Source organism: Camelus bactrianus, chromosome 7 (assembly GCF_048773025.1).
Source record: "Camelus bactrianus isolate YW-2024 breed Bactrian camel chromosome 7, ASM4877302v1, whole genome shotgun sequence".
Lineage (NCBI taxonomy): Eukaryota > Metazoa > Chordata > Mammalia > Artiodactyla > Camelidae > Camelus > Camelus bactrianus.
Window position 1 is genome coordinate 88232791 of NC_133545.1, and position 14920 is coordinate 88247710.

Consider the following 14920-nt stretch of genomic DNA (forward strand, 5'->3'; position numbering starts at 1 on the left):
GGAAAGCAACCAAGATGGAATTACCTCAGTTACCTTCTAGTTTAATATGCCGTGTGCAAACATAAACACGGATGAAGCATATAAAAAAGATTTGGTGATGTAGGGAAGGTGTTCTGCACACTACAGGAGAAGGCAAGACAGAACTCCTCTTCTTTGTGGGCAGGGATGTGGGTCTACCTGTCTTTTCTGTAGCGGTTTCGGAGAGCAGTTTATGGTAATTAACCAACATTGACAAACAGTGGCACACATTGCATTTAAGAGCTGGCCTGTGCAAACTTGTGTTTTGGACAGGTGGCTTTCATAGGCAAGTGGTCAGGTGGATTGGAGAGAGACGTAGCCTAGGCCTGGGCTCAGATTCAGGCTTAAATAGCCATTTCCTCACCAAAGGGCCTTGGACTAGAGTGTAACTTCCCTTAACCTGTTGGTGAATCTGTGAAATGGGCATGATAATATTCATTTCTTCCTGAGTTTGTTGCAAGTTGTAAACAATATTATAACACACATGAAGCACTTAACAAACTGGCACTTAGCAGTGTTCACTGCGTCCGTCTGCCCCACTTAGCGTGTGTCAGAGCCGTAAAGGCAGCATGTGTCTGTTGAGGACGCACTGGTGGCCCCTTGAATATGTTGTGAATTTGGTGATTTCCTTTAATCCTTGTAACTGTATGTGCCATGGGCAGTTATTTTCTTGGACAGATGAGGAATCACAGGGTAAATAAGACTGTGTAATTTGCCCAAACTCAGACCATAATTTTGGGTGCAGGGTCCTCGGTTCAGCATGGGCCCCTGGGCCTTCTGGCCTCTCCGTTCATCAGGTGTGGGCTCGCCTGTCTCCCAGCCCAGAATATCCAGCAGGCAGCAAGACATACCTGGACCTGTGCTTTTTGAGCAAAACCCAGGAGGGGAGGCAGGTACTAAAGGGATAAACATAAAAACAGACGACAGCAAACTGTGATCAGCTTTGAGAAGGAAAGGAACACACCTCGCTGTGCAGAGATTGGAGCTTTCCCGTCGGGGCTGCTCTGGGGGCGTTCATCTCAGCTAAACAAGCTCTGCTGCTGCACCAAGGCAGGAAGGCAGGGCGCGTGTGGCCAGGTAGACTGAGCCTCGCTGATCGTACTCATTCACCATTAAGCGACAGCTGTCACGGGCACATAACCTTGTAGACAGATGTTGGCCATAATCATCACGTGCATTGCTTGGTAGTTGTATTGGCCCCACCTTTGAGATGAGGTCATTGAAGCTGGGGAGTTTGCTGCATGCCCTTCTATACTTCGGAAATTACCCCCACTGGTCTTTTAACCTAGACTGCTGTGGCTGTCATGTCCCAGCCCTGTGAATGGCATCACGTAGCTTCTCCCAAGCGACCCAAATGACTGACATTAATTTTCTTAATTCGTAGGAAATGGTATGTGACAATAAGAGAAAATGGTAGTAAGAAATTGGAAAACTAGAACAAAATCCAATTCTTCCCCAGCTGGGGAAGGGTACCCAGTGTCACTCACTCCACTCACTGCCTGGCATCTCCTCCCTGCCGACTCCGTGTTCAGAAGCCAATCTGAGCCTTTGAAGAACATTTTGCCTCGTGACACTGTTGACTAGGACCTGCGACAACTCTGTCCCTGGTTAACTCTCTCTTCAAAGCCATTTAAATTTTATGCAGGCTCCTCAGTTCAAATGTAAGAATAGCCTCTTTAAACTTCTTGATGCAGCTCCTTAGTGAAGATATTGCGAAGGAAAACTAGCTAAAACCTGGGAGGTATGAACATAGTGACTGTAACCTCAGCACTTTGTGAAGTTCAGAATCAGAGGGGTGGGAGACTCAGGAAAGGCTTAAGGTAGCAAGGGTAAAGTGAAAGGACGCAGGCTGTGAGACTGAAACATCTCGGTCCCAGCCAGCAAGGCACCTGCGTTCAGGATTGTCTGTGTGAAGAGCAGGTTTCTCACAAAGAAAGAAGAGGTGGGAAGGGAGGGAGAACAGTTAGGTTTTTACTGGGGAAGGAAAAAGTGGGCTGAACATTTCCTGGTTGATGACTGTGACATGATGTTCTTGTATTTTGGAGGGAAGGGTTTTGTGGGGACAGGCCTAGGGAGAACGCTCTGTGGCTGGGGAGTCAGCACAACAGAGAACCACAGAGAACCTGGGCGACGCCAGGGCTGCTTCTGTCCCTTAGCTGGGGCCTAAGAACTCCCTTCACAACCCAGTCCTGTTGATACAAGAAAACAGATGTGGGGCATGAGAAGGGCTGTGTCCCACGCATTAGATGAGCCCCTGGGATTTGTCCCTCCAGATGTTGGTCTTTGGCTTCGTATAGGAAATTGTTCAAGAGCAAACAACTGTTGAGTAAACGTAGATTTACTCAGAGAGATACATTGAAAGTCAAGAGAATCGCCACGAGGTGTGGGGGTTGGGTGCTCAGATTAAAAGTAGGTACACACTCCACAGAGTGTGGGCTTTCTCCGAAGAGGGAGAGAGAGGGGTGACCGCGAGGTGGCGCTGTGTTGCTTGTTTTCTTGGGCTTGGTGGTTTCATATGCTAATAAGTAGAAGGACCAGCCTAAGGGCAAGGGGCTGGGATTCCCGGGGAGTTGGCCATTTCCCAACCTGTGACCTTTTGTGGCTAGCCTTGGGACTGCCATTGTGCCTGGAGGCGTGTTATTCACCATCTTACTATTACAATGGGTGTATAATGAAGCTCAAGCTCTGCTAGTAGTTAAATCTCTTCATCCTGAGCCTCAAGGCCTATTGGAGGTTGAATCCTTCACCATTTTGATGTTAATTGCTGTGGCCTTCCTTGAATGGCTGTGCTCTGTCCCCTTCCATCCTGTCACACTGTGATGACACAGAGAGAGCAAAGGCCAGGCCCTGCCTGTGCTCCTGCATTTAACAGGGGGAGGGGTGGGGTGGGCTGAGGATGACTCTGAGTGGTGAGAAGGTTGTTTCAGATTTTTGCACGTGGGATATGGGGACCTTCCAGCAGTCACAGCGGATTTATCTCTCGGGCATTGTCGCTTGTGTCACTCATCTTTTTCTATTTTTCTTAAAATATTTAATCTAAATTTAATATCAGGTTTTTTTATGAAAGAAATTTCTCGTTTTCTTTTCTTTGGGTCTCTTTTGGAGAGGGGTAGGTAATTAGGTATATTTATCTGTTAGTCGATGCCCTGGGGCTTTAACCCGGGACCCCGTGCACGCTAAGAACACGCTCTACCACTGAGCTCTCCCGCCCGCCCCATCATCTTTTACTTTTTGCTTTAATGTTACAGAAACCACAGGCCAGCGAAGAAACAAGCACCACTCGGAGGGTTGGAGTACTCAGATTTATTTTGCCAGCGGGCTCAGAGGGGCTTCTGCTAGGAAGCTCTGAGCACCTCCAAGATATGCACATGAGGTTTTATAGGTTTAATTACAAGTATGGGGCTATTAGCTAATAAGGCTCAAACAACAAAAAGCAAGTAATCAGTACACTGGAGCTTATCAATTTGGAACAGATCACGTTACTGACACATGTTGAGATTGGATTTACGAGTTAGCTTGTTAGCCCAGTAAACTAACACTAAACTTCATATTTACGAGTTAGCCCGGCAGAACTTAGATCACTAAAGCGACACTTATCACACTTAGATTTATGACTTAGCTCGTTAGCCCAGCTGAGCTTTTCCTTCACATCAGCTGCCAAGAATCTTACAGCTGACTTTCTAGTAGGCCTTTAACACTTACCCTGGCTTATTGGCATCCATTTTTATGACTTTACCTCCCCCTGGTTTCATTTAATTATTGAATCTCCATTTTCTCTTCACTCTCACTTTGTCTATTTGTTGTTATGGTTTTTAAGCTGTGTTTAAAAAAATTGTTTAATTTCTCTTTTAGCAGGAGGCTGAAAGTAAATAAATATGTAAACAAACATCACACTTTAATGCTTTTATACATTCTAAGCTGTTTAGTATTTACTTAAAAACCAAATTGCCTACTAAAGAGATAACATTTTTAAATTATTTTTTAATTTTTTATAAAGGTATAGCTGATTTACAATATGATATAAGTTTCTGGTGTACAATAGATGCACAATTTTTAATGTTATGCTCCATTTATAGTTATTGTAAAACATTGGCTATATTCCCTGTGTTGTAAGTTACATCCCTGTAGCGTGTTTATGTTACATGGAGCAGTTTGTATAAGAAAGTTGGTTATCGCAGAGTCTGGGGCATGGCTGTGTCTGACCCAGGGTCACCGTCACCCTGCCTGTCAGAGCCCAGGCTCTCACACCTCTCTGCAGGGGAGCGAGTGGAGGCAGCCTTCATCAGCGCTGGCACCACCCTCTGAGTGGCAGTGAAAGCAGTGACTGTCTGTGGACGTGCAAAGTGTTGTTCCAGGAGCTTTAATTGCACTTCTGCATTTAATAATTAAAGCCCTCCTTTAAAGAATCCTTTTATATTTTTAATGAATAATACATTTTATTTTGATATTGATAGATTTCAAACCTCCGGAAAATTTACAGGAGTAGTACAGTAAACGCTTAGATACAGTTCATCTAAAAGGGCACTATTTGTCCTTTTGTGTCTGGCTTATTTTAGCATAAAGTTTCAAGGTTCATCCATATTATAGCCTGAATCAGTACTTTATTCTTTTGGTTTGATAATATCCTTTTTCTTTTTATTCCTTATTGGTCTATTTAAAAATATTTTCATTGAAGTCTAGTCAGTTTATAATGTTGTGTCAGTTTCTTGGTTACAGCACAACAATTCAGTTATATAGGAACATACCTGTATTCATTTTCATATTCTTTTTAAACATAAGTTACTATAAGATATTAAATATATTTTCATGTGCTATACAGTATAAACTTGCTGTTTATTCTATACATAGTCAGTATCTGCAAATCTTGAAATCCCAAATTATTCCTTCCCACACCCTCTCCCCTCTGGTAACCATAGTTTGGTTTCTATGTCTCTGTGTCTGTTTCTGTTCTGTATATAACTTTATCTTTTTGTTTCTTTCTTTTTTGTTTTTTGGTTTTTGGTTTTTTTTGATTCCACATGTGAGCGATCTCATATGATATTTTTCTTTCTCTTTCTGGCTTACTTTTCTTAGAATGACATTCTCCAGGTCCATTCATGTTGCTGCAAATGGCATTATTTTATTATATTTTTATGGCTGAATAGTAGTCTATTTTACAATTATACTAAAACCTCTTTATCCATTCATCTGTCAGTGGATATTTAGATGTTTCCATGTCTTGCGATTGTAAATAGTGCTGCTGTGAACATTGGGGTGTAGGTGTCTTTTTGAATTAGGGTTCCTTCTGGATATGTGCCTAGGAGTGGGATTGCTGGGTCATATGGGAGGTCAATTTTTTGTCTTTTGAAGAACCTCTATACTGTTTTCCACAATGGCTCCACCAAACTGCATTCCCACCACAGTGTAGGAGAGTTCCCTATTCTCCACAGCCTCTCCAGCATTTATTGTTTGTGAACTTCTGAATGGTGGCTATTCTGACTGGTGAGAGGTGAGACTTGATTGCAGTTTTGATTTGCATTTCTCTGATAATGATATTGAGCACTTTTTCATGTGCCTATTGGCCAATTGTATGTCTTCATTGGAGAAATGTTTCTTTAGGTCTTCTGCCCATTTTTGGATTGAATTGTTTGTTTTTCTTTCTTATTACGTGTAAATCTGTTTACATATTCTGCGAATTAAGCCCTTGTCCGTCTCATTTATTGCAAATATATTCTCCCATTCCATAGGTTTTCTTTTTGTTTTGCTTACTGTTTCCTTTGCTGTGAAAAAGCTTGTAAGATTAATTACTTCCCACTTGTATATTTTTGCTTCTATTTCTATTGCTTGAGTAGACTGCTCTAGGAGAACATTGCTGAGATGTATGTCAGATGTTTTGCCTATGTTTTCTTCTAGGGGTTTTATACTATCTTGTCGACATGTTTAAGTCTTTAAGCCATTTTGAATTTATTTTTGTGTATGCAGTGAGGGAGTAGTCTAACTTCATTGATTTACATGCAGCTGTCCAGTTTTCCCTACACCATTTGCTGAAGAGGCTGTCTTTACTCCATTGTATGTTCTAACATCCTTTGTCAAAGATTCAATGACCAAAAGTTTGTGGGACTATTCTTGGTAATTTTGTTTATCCGTTCATTGATGGATGGATATTGTTTGTAACTTTGGCTACTCTGAATGATACTGCCATGAATATTGATGTGCAAGATTTTATGAGAATATGTTTTCATTCTGTTGGCTGTACAGTTGGTCCGCCATATCTGTAGTTTCCACTTCATGGATCCAGATGGCTGTAAAGGGACTCGAACATCCTTGGATTATGTTATCCAGGGTGGGGGTTCCTGATCCAACCCCCCGAGGATACTGAGGGATAAATCTATATGTAGGAGTGGAATTGCTGAACCATATAACGCTAACCTTTTGAGGAAACACCATAATTCTCCAAAGAAGATACACCATTGTCCCTTTCCACTGGCTGCATATGAGGTTTCTCTGCCTCCTGAACGACACTTATTATTGTCCATGTTTTGATTATAACCATCCTAGTGGGTGTAAAAAGCGATCTCATTTTCATTTTGATTTGGCTAGTGATGATGAGCATCTTTTCATATGCTTATTGGCCATTTGTATATCTATTTAAATCCTTGGCAAATTTAAAAATTGGGTCTATTTTCTTGTATTGTTCAGTTGTGAGCATTTGTTATATATCCTGGATACAACTCTCTTATTAGATACATGCTTTGCAAATTTTTTCTCCTATTCTGCAGATTGTCCTTTCACTTTAGATTTTTAACATTAAAAAAAATTTCTTTATAGGGGAGGTAATTAGATGTATTGATTTATTTTATTTTTTTGCTAAGCACGCACTCTATCACTTGAGATACCCCCTCCAATGTCATTTCACTTTCTTGATGATGTCCTTTGTAAGAAAATGTTTTAATTTAGATGAAGTCCAGTTTATCTGCTTTTTTCTTCTATCACTTGTGCTCTTGGTATTGTATCTAGGAAACCAAAGCCTATCCTAGGACCACAAAGATTTATACTGTGTCTTCTTTTAAATAGTTTATACATTTAGTTTTTACGTTTCTGTCTGTGATCCATTTTGAATTAAATTTATTTGTTATATAAAATATGGGGGTCCAGATTCCAGATTCATTCTTTTCCCTGCAGATACCTTCTTTTCCCTGCAGATACCCAGGTGTCACTGCACCATTTGTTGAATAGACTCTACTTTCAATGAAGTGTTGTTGGCACCCTTGTGGAAAACTGAATGTAAATGTAAGTTTTTCCCCCTGGGTTTTTATAGTGTCTCATAGATTTATTAATCCAAACTTATGACAGTACCATACTGACTTGAGTACTATAGCTTTTTAGTACCCTTTAAAGTGAGTCCTCCATCTTTGCTCTACTTTTTCAAGATTGTTTTGTCTGTCCTGGGCCCCTTGCACTTCCATATGAATTTTGGGATCAGTTTTTTAATTTTTGCAAAGAAGTCAGCTGGAATTTTGATAGGGATTCCACAGAATTTGTAGATCACTTTGGGGAGTCTTAACATTTTTAACAAAATTGTCTACCATTCCATGAATATGAGATGACTTCCATATATGTAGATCTTGTAAATTTTATTTCGGTGATACTTGAAAATGTTCAATGTACAAATCTTGTAAATTTTTGTTAAATGTGTCTGTCATTTAATTTTTAATGCTGTTGTAAATGGAAAGGCTGAGCTTCTTAAGGGTGGGACTATATATCAATTTGTTTATTTCTAGGATTCCCACACAGCAAATACTCTAGGTTTATATTTGCTACATAAATCTATCCACAACTCTTCTGACCCCCATGTTATAAGAAACCAAGACTCAAGTTAATCTACCTGAACACCTATCTGGAAGTGAGAAATGAGACCCTTGGTTGAGGCTTTGTGCTGTTGATACTGAGAGCTTATTCAGGATGGCTTCATCTTAATTTCTTTTAAACAAACCTTTTGGTGTATTTAGTCAGATACATTAAGAACATGGCCTTTTGATGTGCAGAGGAGCTAAGACTATAATTTTCAAATAATTTCGAGTGAGAGTGTTGTTCTTTAAACCTAATTTGCATCAATCTTTGAAGATTTATGTTTCAGGAGCTTTGACTAAAGAACACCTGTCTTTATTCAATAACGACAACTAAATGCTCAAGCAACATGTAAGAGTTTGAGCAAACTACCCCCTCCCCGTAGTGCTGGTTGGCTGCAGCTGTAACTGGAGTCAGCACTTACCTCTCCCAGTACACTTGTGCTGATCTGCTCAAAGGGGTTCGTCCAACAGTTTGTCAGTCTGTTGGAGAAAGCCATAAAACATTGATTTAAGGTTGCTGGAATGCAATATATTCTTATTAATATTAAGTAAGCACATATTGAGTGCTTACTGTATGTTGGGAATTGTCCCTCAGCCTCACATGAATATTATTTCTCTTAAAACCTCACATATTTCCTTGTTATTCACACTTTACAGATAAGGAGACTGAGAATTATGTCTTCTCTCTTTTGGGGGGAGCTCATTATCAATGACGGGAAGTTGTAAGGAAAAAGATATTGATTCATCCTGAGAAAATATTTTTCTGAGAGTCAGCAATGAAGAGGGTGACCACTGAAGAGGGTGATCATTGTTCGATTGAGATGAGCCCCGGGTTGTACGGAGTCAGCATCCCTGTCCTGGACACGGCACGTGTAGGGCTGTGTGGTGGATGAGGCGGCAAGGGCGCGCAGGGGACGCGGATGCCGGACAGTTGGGCTGTGCTCAGGCCGGTGGGGCTTTATCCTAAGGGCAGTGGACCATCATTGACAGATTTTTAGTAGGGGAGTGGGGTGCTCTCGTAGATCACTTTTGTCTTGTAGAATGCTTAGAAACATTTAGAAGTCTCGGCAGGAGGTGATGTGATGAGTCAGATTAGGGTGGCTGCGAGGTGTAGCAGTGTTCAGTTTTCAAGTGGTTTTCAGTCCCAGGTTTGTGGCTCAGTAGCCGTGGCACTTTGGATGACGCACTCAAGGAAGTGAAACAATTTATCTAATCAATTAAAGCAGTGATGTACCGACTTCCCAAGACTGCTGGAGATCCAGTGAGATTACATGTGTGCAGTGTGCAGCGTGGTCCCCAGCACAGAGTCAGTGCTGTGTGAGTGCCATTGAGTACCTGGTAGGACAGGTGTGGTTGGTGGGACTCCATGACTGAGGAAATCTGGGCCCTGAACGAGGGGTCCAGTCACATCTGTGAGTGATGGGCCTGAGCTGGGATAGGGAGGGAGACCTTGTCCCCCGACCAGGGGCCCTGGGCAGGACTGCTATTGGAGGAGAACCGTGAAGTCAGCTCTTTGCAGGTGGAGTTTGAGGTGCCCTTGAGACATCTAAGTGCAATGTCACGAGCTCAAAGAGGAGGTCTGGGCCCGGCCTTGCATTTTCCTATAATCTCAATCCCTGAGGATGCTGAGGTTTGATCACTGAACGTGAAGACATACTTTACAGGACAAGTGAATAGTAGTATCATCTCTGTCATCAAAGCTCACGTCTATTTATTCATCACTCACTTTGTTAATTGGGTACTTACAGAGCTCACTTTACCGCCCTCACTTGGGTTCAGGCTCCACAGTAAAGAGCTGGTGAGCCTCCCTCTTTTCCAGAAGAAGACACAATAAGCTGGTAGCATTCTGTACCTCGCCAGACTTAGAATTTTAGTTTGTTGTATTAATTCTATTTTCTGTTGGCCATCTCCTGACAGGAGAGACGTTTTACCTCATGATCATATTTCAATTAGCTGTTACTGAGAATTGCTGATCTGATCCCAGTGTATGTATTATATTAACTTTGTACAGTATTTATCATTTTTCTGTCTTTGTCCTTTAATTTTGTATGCCCCTTCAATGTTCTATCCTATTTGGGGAGTTATTTTTTTTAATTAAAAAATGTCTGTTAGCAGTTAAGAAAACAAAAACAAAGAAAAATGCACATGATATCTAAATTTAGAAAATATCTAGTGTGTTTTCTGTCTCGGCAATGGAGTGTTCTAGAATCTCGTGAAAACCTTCATTACACAAGTTCCTTGAAATTCTGATTAAGAAATAAAACCTTCCTTCCTCATCTTTCAAGCTGCACAGCTAATTGTCAAGAAAGTGAGGGGAAATCCTCAGAAGCCAAGACAAACCAGAAAGCAGGGATTCTGGGAGATAAGGGAGCCTTAGAAGCCCTGGGGTGCCTGTTGGCTCCTGAACTGAGTTTTAGTTGCCCTGACAGGAGGGCAGGAGGTGAGCCCGATTCCTCTCACACTGGGAGTTGGATGGCTGATCATATGTAAGGGCAAGCCCATCCCAAGAAGCCTGGTTTACTAAAGGTTGAACAAGGAAAAAAAATCCTCAAGGCAAGAAAGTAAGGAATGTCAATATTTTTGGAAGAGGGGAAAAATAACAAATCCATAGTAAGGATATAGTTTAAAGCTCTTCTGGCATGAGAGTGACCACAAACTCCTGGCAGAAAAGCACAGCTATTCCTGGAATGAGAAGTTGTGTTTTGAATGGATCAGTGAACAGCCATTCCGAAAAAGGCCTCCAGAGTATTGTGGATCAACATACTGGACCGCAAACACCTCTCTTCCAAGGGTCATTTAAATAACCAGAAATGTTTTAAAGGAAAGAAGCCACAATCATATTTCTATTTATTGACATTACTATATGCTAGGAATTCAGAGGTAACTATGTGAAGGTAACTTAGAATAGAAGCTGTGGATGTGCCTGCACGCGGGACATTTCACAGAAGTGACCGGACTTATCTGCAAACATAAATTCCTGCCAAGGGACTCTGCCCATTCCCAGGGGAAACATTGCTTGCAGACAAGAATGTTTATTAGTTCCTCAAAAGGAACAGGCCTGGGAACAGGAGAGTCTCAGTGTAATTAAGATAAGGAAGCTTTAGATGTAGTGCACATGCGTCAACCTAAAAAATGTTTACTCTCTGTGCTTGGCAAGAGTTACTCCTTTGTGTAGATGGTATAAAAAATAAAGGAACCCGAATCTCGGGAGACATTTTGCACCACAGCAGCTCTGTGATTCATTTCGTCGGCAACAACTATGGAGTTGTCTCCTATTTTATGGAACTTACTTTCTCTTTGGGGAGACAAACTGACATAGTCGGGGTAGAGGGAGGTGTTAGTCTGTTGCAATTAGCCAGGAGAGGAGATTAAGAAAGCAGTGAAGGGTGGGTGAACTTTAGCTGAGGACAGACAGCCTTGTTCAGTTGACTTTTAATTGCAGGCTCAATGAGTAGTCACTGGAGGGAATAGATCTTACGGAGGATGGACTTAGCTCAGGCCTCTTTAGAATGGACAAGTGAACCTGGAGAAAGACAGTCAAATCTGTGCAGACATTGAAGTTCACTTGAACGTGCTGTATCCCTGAGCCAAAGATCGGACAACTAGAAAGCACTTCTTGAAGACAGAGGAGTGGTTTTTAAGGTTCTCCAAGAATGAATCCCAGGGAACCGGGATGGCCAGTTGTCAAACTGTGACTTTGCAATTTGGACGGTATATCCACCAAGGTTATTGGCATTTTATGGGTTTCCATTTCTCGTTAATACATGTCAGGTGATGAGGATGTGGACACACGTGTTTGACACCTTGTCGAGGTGACTTTGGGTTCCTGCCTAGAAGCGCGGTCCCAGCTGCGTCTGCGTCAAACATCTTGCCGCCCATCCCGCTCCCCGGCTCCGTGATCACTGCAGAGTCGTCCCTTGTTAACCTGTCCATCTCCTCTGTGACATCATAACCCATGAAAAGACCGGAGCGTATTAACTTGATTTTCTTAAAGTCAAAGGAACAGATCTACTATGGAGTCAGATTTGTTCTTTCCTAATTCAGTAGTGCCATGGGGAAGGAAGTTTGGGCAGCTTTTTGTAGGGTCCTGGAGGATTTCTCTCTCAGCGTCTGGGTGCCTCTATTGAAAACCCTTCATAGCTGTCTGGCGTGCTGTAAAACCACTCCGCCTGTTTTGCCCTGAAGATATGTTCAGTTTATAACTCATCTCTACTCCTTGGAAAACAATTCAATAAAAACTCAGTTGGTATTCCACCAGCCATGGCCAGGGGTGAGGGATAGAATGTTGCTATTTTATAAAATAATAATAATAATAAGAAGAAGAAGAAGAAGAAGAAGAAGAAGAATAAATAAATAAAATCAATAATAATATTATTAATAAAATCAATAATAATATTATTAATAATAATAAAATTAATAATAATAAAAGAAGTTTTAAAACAGCACTGGGCACATAGGAGAGAGTCAATAAATGCTTCCTGGCTGAAATCAAATTGATGGCTCAGTGATTCCATGGCTGCTGTATTTGCTGAGCTTGTTACTCCTTTGCTCCATTACACTTTTTTTAAACTGAAAAAGAAATACATGCATATGGTTAAAAACAATTCAAACAGCACAAAAATACACAAGTGAAAGAAGTTTTCCCTCATCCTCTGTTCTTCCAGCCGTCCCTGGAGATGCCACTGTTTACTATCCTTTGGATGCTTTTCCAGATATGGTATGCACATTCCCAAATATGTATGTAAATTCCTTTAAAGTTTTAGTTATTTTTAACTTAAAGGGATTTAAATCCTCAAGTGGCTTCTGCCTCGGTAATAGAAAAAAACAAACCTGACTCCATATTAGATCTGTTCCTTTGACTTTAACACTTTGCTCTGTCTCCTAGGCTTCATCTTGCTTGTAAAACAGTGTTGCCTAGAGCCTGAAATATACAGAAGAGCCTATTCTGAAGGCTCTGACCTTTAAGGATATTTAACACTTTTTCATTCATAAAAAGATAACAAATTACAGAATAGAAAATAACGTTTGTTTTGTTCGAGGTTTACAGATATTTGACCCAGGCAGATAGCTGCAAGAACAAAGGATTCTAACAACAAGGAATTCCTACACCAGGAATATTGCAACAACCAAGCACGTAGGAAAGAGCCTGAATTCTGACTTGGGGAGATGGCTTTCCAGGACATTAGTTTGCCATCTAGCTCTACAGAAACTTGCTTTTCCATGCCCCAGCAGCGGGTCTCCCAACTTATTGGCCTGTCCTTCACTGAGGAGAATGAATTTGGACTCGGTAACACTCCTATCTACCTAGCAAGCTGGGTACTGGAACTGAGGAAAGCTCTCCCACACCCAGGAACCTACTGTGAGCCCTTGATGGTTCCACTTGGGTTAGGTGTGTTTTACCCAGGAGGGATGGGACTATGCACCAACACTCAGGCAGTCTGCTCTGTCTGGGGCTCTGATCTTGTACCTCCCGCTCCCCGCAAGGCCAAAACCTGGGACAGTGGAGCTAAGGCAGAGATCGTGCCTGCCTTTTTCCCAGCCTGTAAAAGGGGAATATGTACACTTCCCAAGGTAGTTCTGAGAGACAACACCTGCGGGTGCTTGGTTCCCAGAGCAACAGGAAACCCAGCTCCACGTGGGGACAACGGGTGTGATCCCCGTAGGGGTTCAGCAGAGGCATCGCCTGGAGGGCTGGACCAGGGAGGTAAAACTTGAGCTGCGGGCCTTGAAGGGTTACAGAAAGGTACAGAGGCAGGTCTGCCGCCTCCTTCGGGGTGCCCCAGAAGTAAAGCTTTTTCTCTACATCTCTGCTACTCCCCTCCCCTCTCCAGATCCCTACCTACTCTCTGCTCCTCCTGTCCATCTGTCTCCCTCCACTTTTCCCCTCCTCTCCTCCTCCCCCCATCTTCTCCCTCCCTCGATGCCCCAGCCTCTATCACAGAACCAAGAGAGGATCTCTGGCCCTCCTGCGCATGCGCAGTCGGTGCCAGCTGGACCGGGGGTTGGAAGCCCCAGCTCCGAGCTGGGAATCGGCCACAAAGTCTTCTCAGCTCTGTCAACCGGTAGGCCTTTAGCTCCTGCCCGGGGCCGGGGCCTCTGGCTGTGGAAATGCAAGGTGGGGGGCTCCCGGGAAAAGGTTCAGGCGTCTGCGGGAGGGCGGTCCTCGCGTCAAAGCACGCGAGGGCGCGAGTCAGCCTGTGTTCAGCTGAATTTCTCGGGCCAGACCCCTCTGCCCGTGCCACCTACCCCGGCGCCCTGGCCACAGCTGTCCAGGGCCAGGTGTGCACCTGCCGCCTCTCGCCCCAGCTGGGCTCCCCTCAGTCTGCGGCTAGTGACACCTTCCCCTCTCCCGCCCACGAGTCCTCTCCTCCCGGGCTTCCTCTCCTTGGCCGCAGGCTCGTCCCTGCCCCTGGGAGGGCTGTGTCCCGGGTGGGCGGGTTCTGCGGACCCGATCGGGGGCGGGCGGCTGGGGCTGGGGCTGGCCTCAGAGCGGGGCTGCAGCCCGCGTCCCCACCCCCGCTTTCCCTGCCCTGCGACCCCGGGGCTGCCCTCCTCTCCCTTTCCAGCTCCCTGAGGACCAGCTCAGCGTCATGCGCGCTGCTTCCCGGGCTTAGAGCCTCAAGCTGTAAAGCCCAGTTTCTCCTGATGGAGTCTGGAAAAGTGAGCGCCAGTGCTGAGGGAGTTTCCGTCTCCCCCCTCAGTGTTTCTGCCCCAGGTAAGTACCTTGAACACTTTCAGGTGTTATGATGGCGGTGCTTGTTGATGTCACGTGTTTTTATAGTGCCAGGGATTACAGTGTTGAAAGCAGGGCTTGGTTCAGTTAAAAATGAGCTGAAGGCATGAGGCTGTGACATGCTCCTTCCTTCCCTCTCCCAGGGTGAAACGTGTGACCGTCGATTTTAAAAACATAGTTACAGTCCCTAACTAGCCCAGCCCAGCTAGTGTGTGTTAACTGGAACAGCACCACCAGAGGCGTTGGAGACCCAGGGACATTGCAGTCCTAAAAAGCTCCTGGCACTGTTTAGTTTGTTTTGGTTTTTTGTTTTTCTTAAATTGTGGGGTAGACTAGTTGT

The 14920-nt window shown here is 43.5% G+C and overlaps 1 long non-coding RNA gene across 2 annotated transcripts in view; it reads left to right on the forward strand.

Annotated features, from left to right (window-relative positions):
• The window catches only part of LOC141578213 (uncharacterized), an 81469-nt gene that overhangs the window by 40334 nt on the left and 26215 nt on the right, over positions 1-14920 (forward strand). For both annotated transcript variants that reach the window (XR_012508332.1, XR_012508333.1), the window contains one exon: positions 13679-14562. This is a non-coding gene — a long non-coding RNA (uncharacterized LOC141578213). The remainder of the gene's footprint in view (positions 1-13678; positions 14563-14920) is intronic.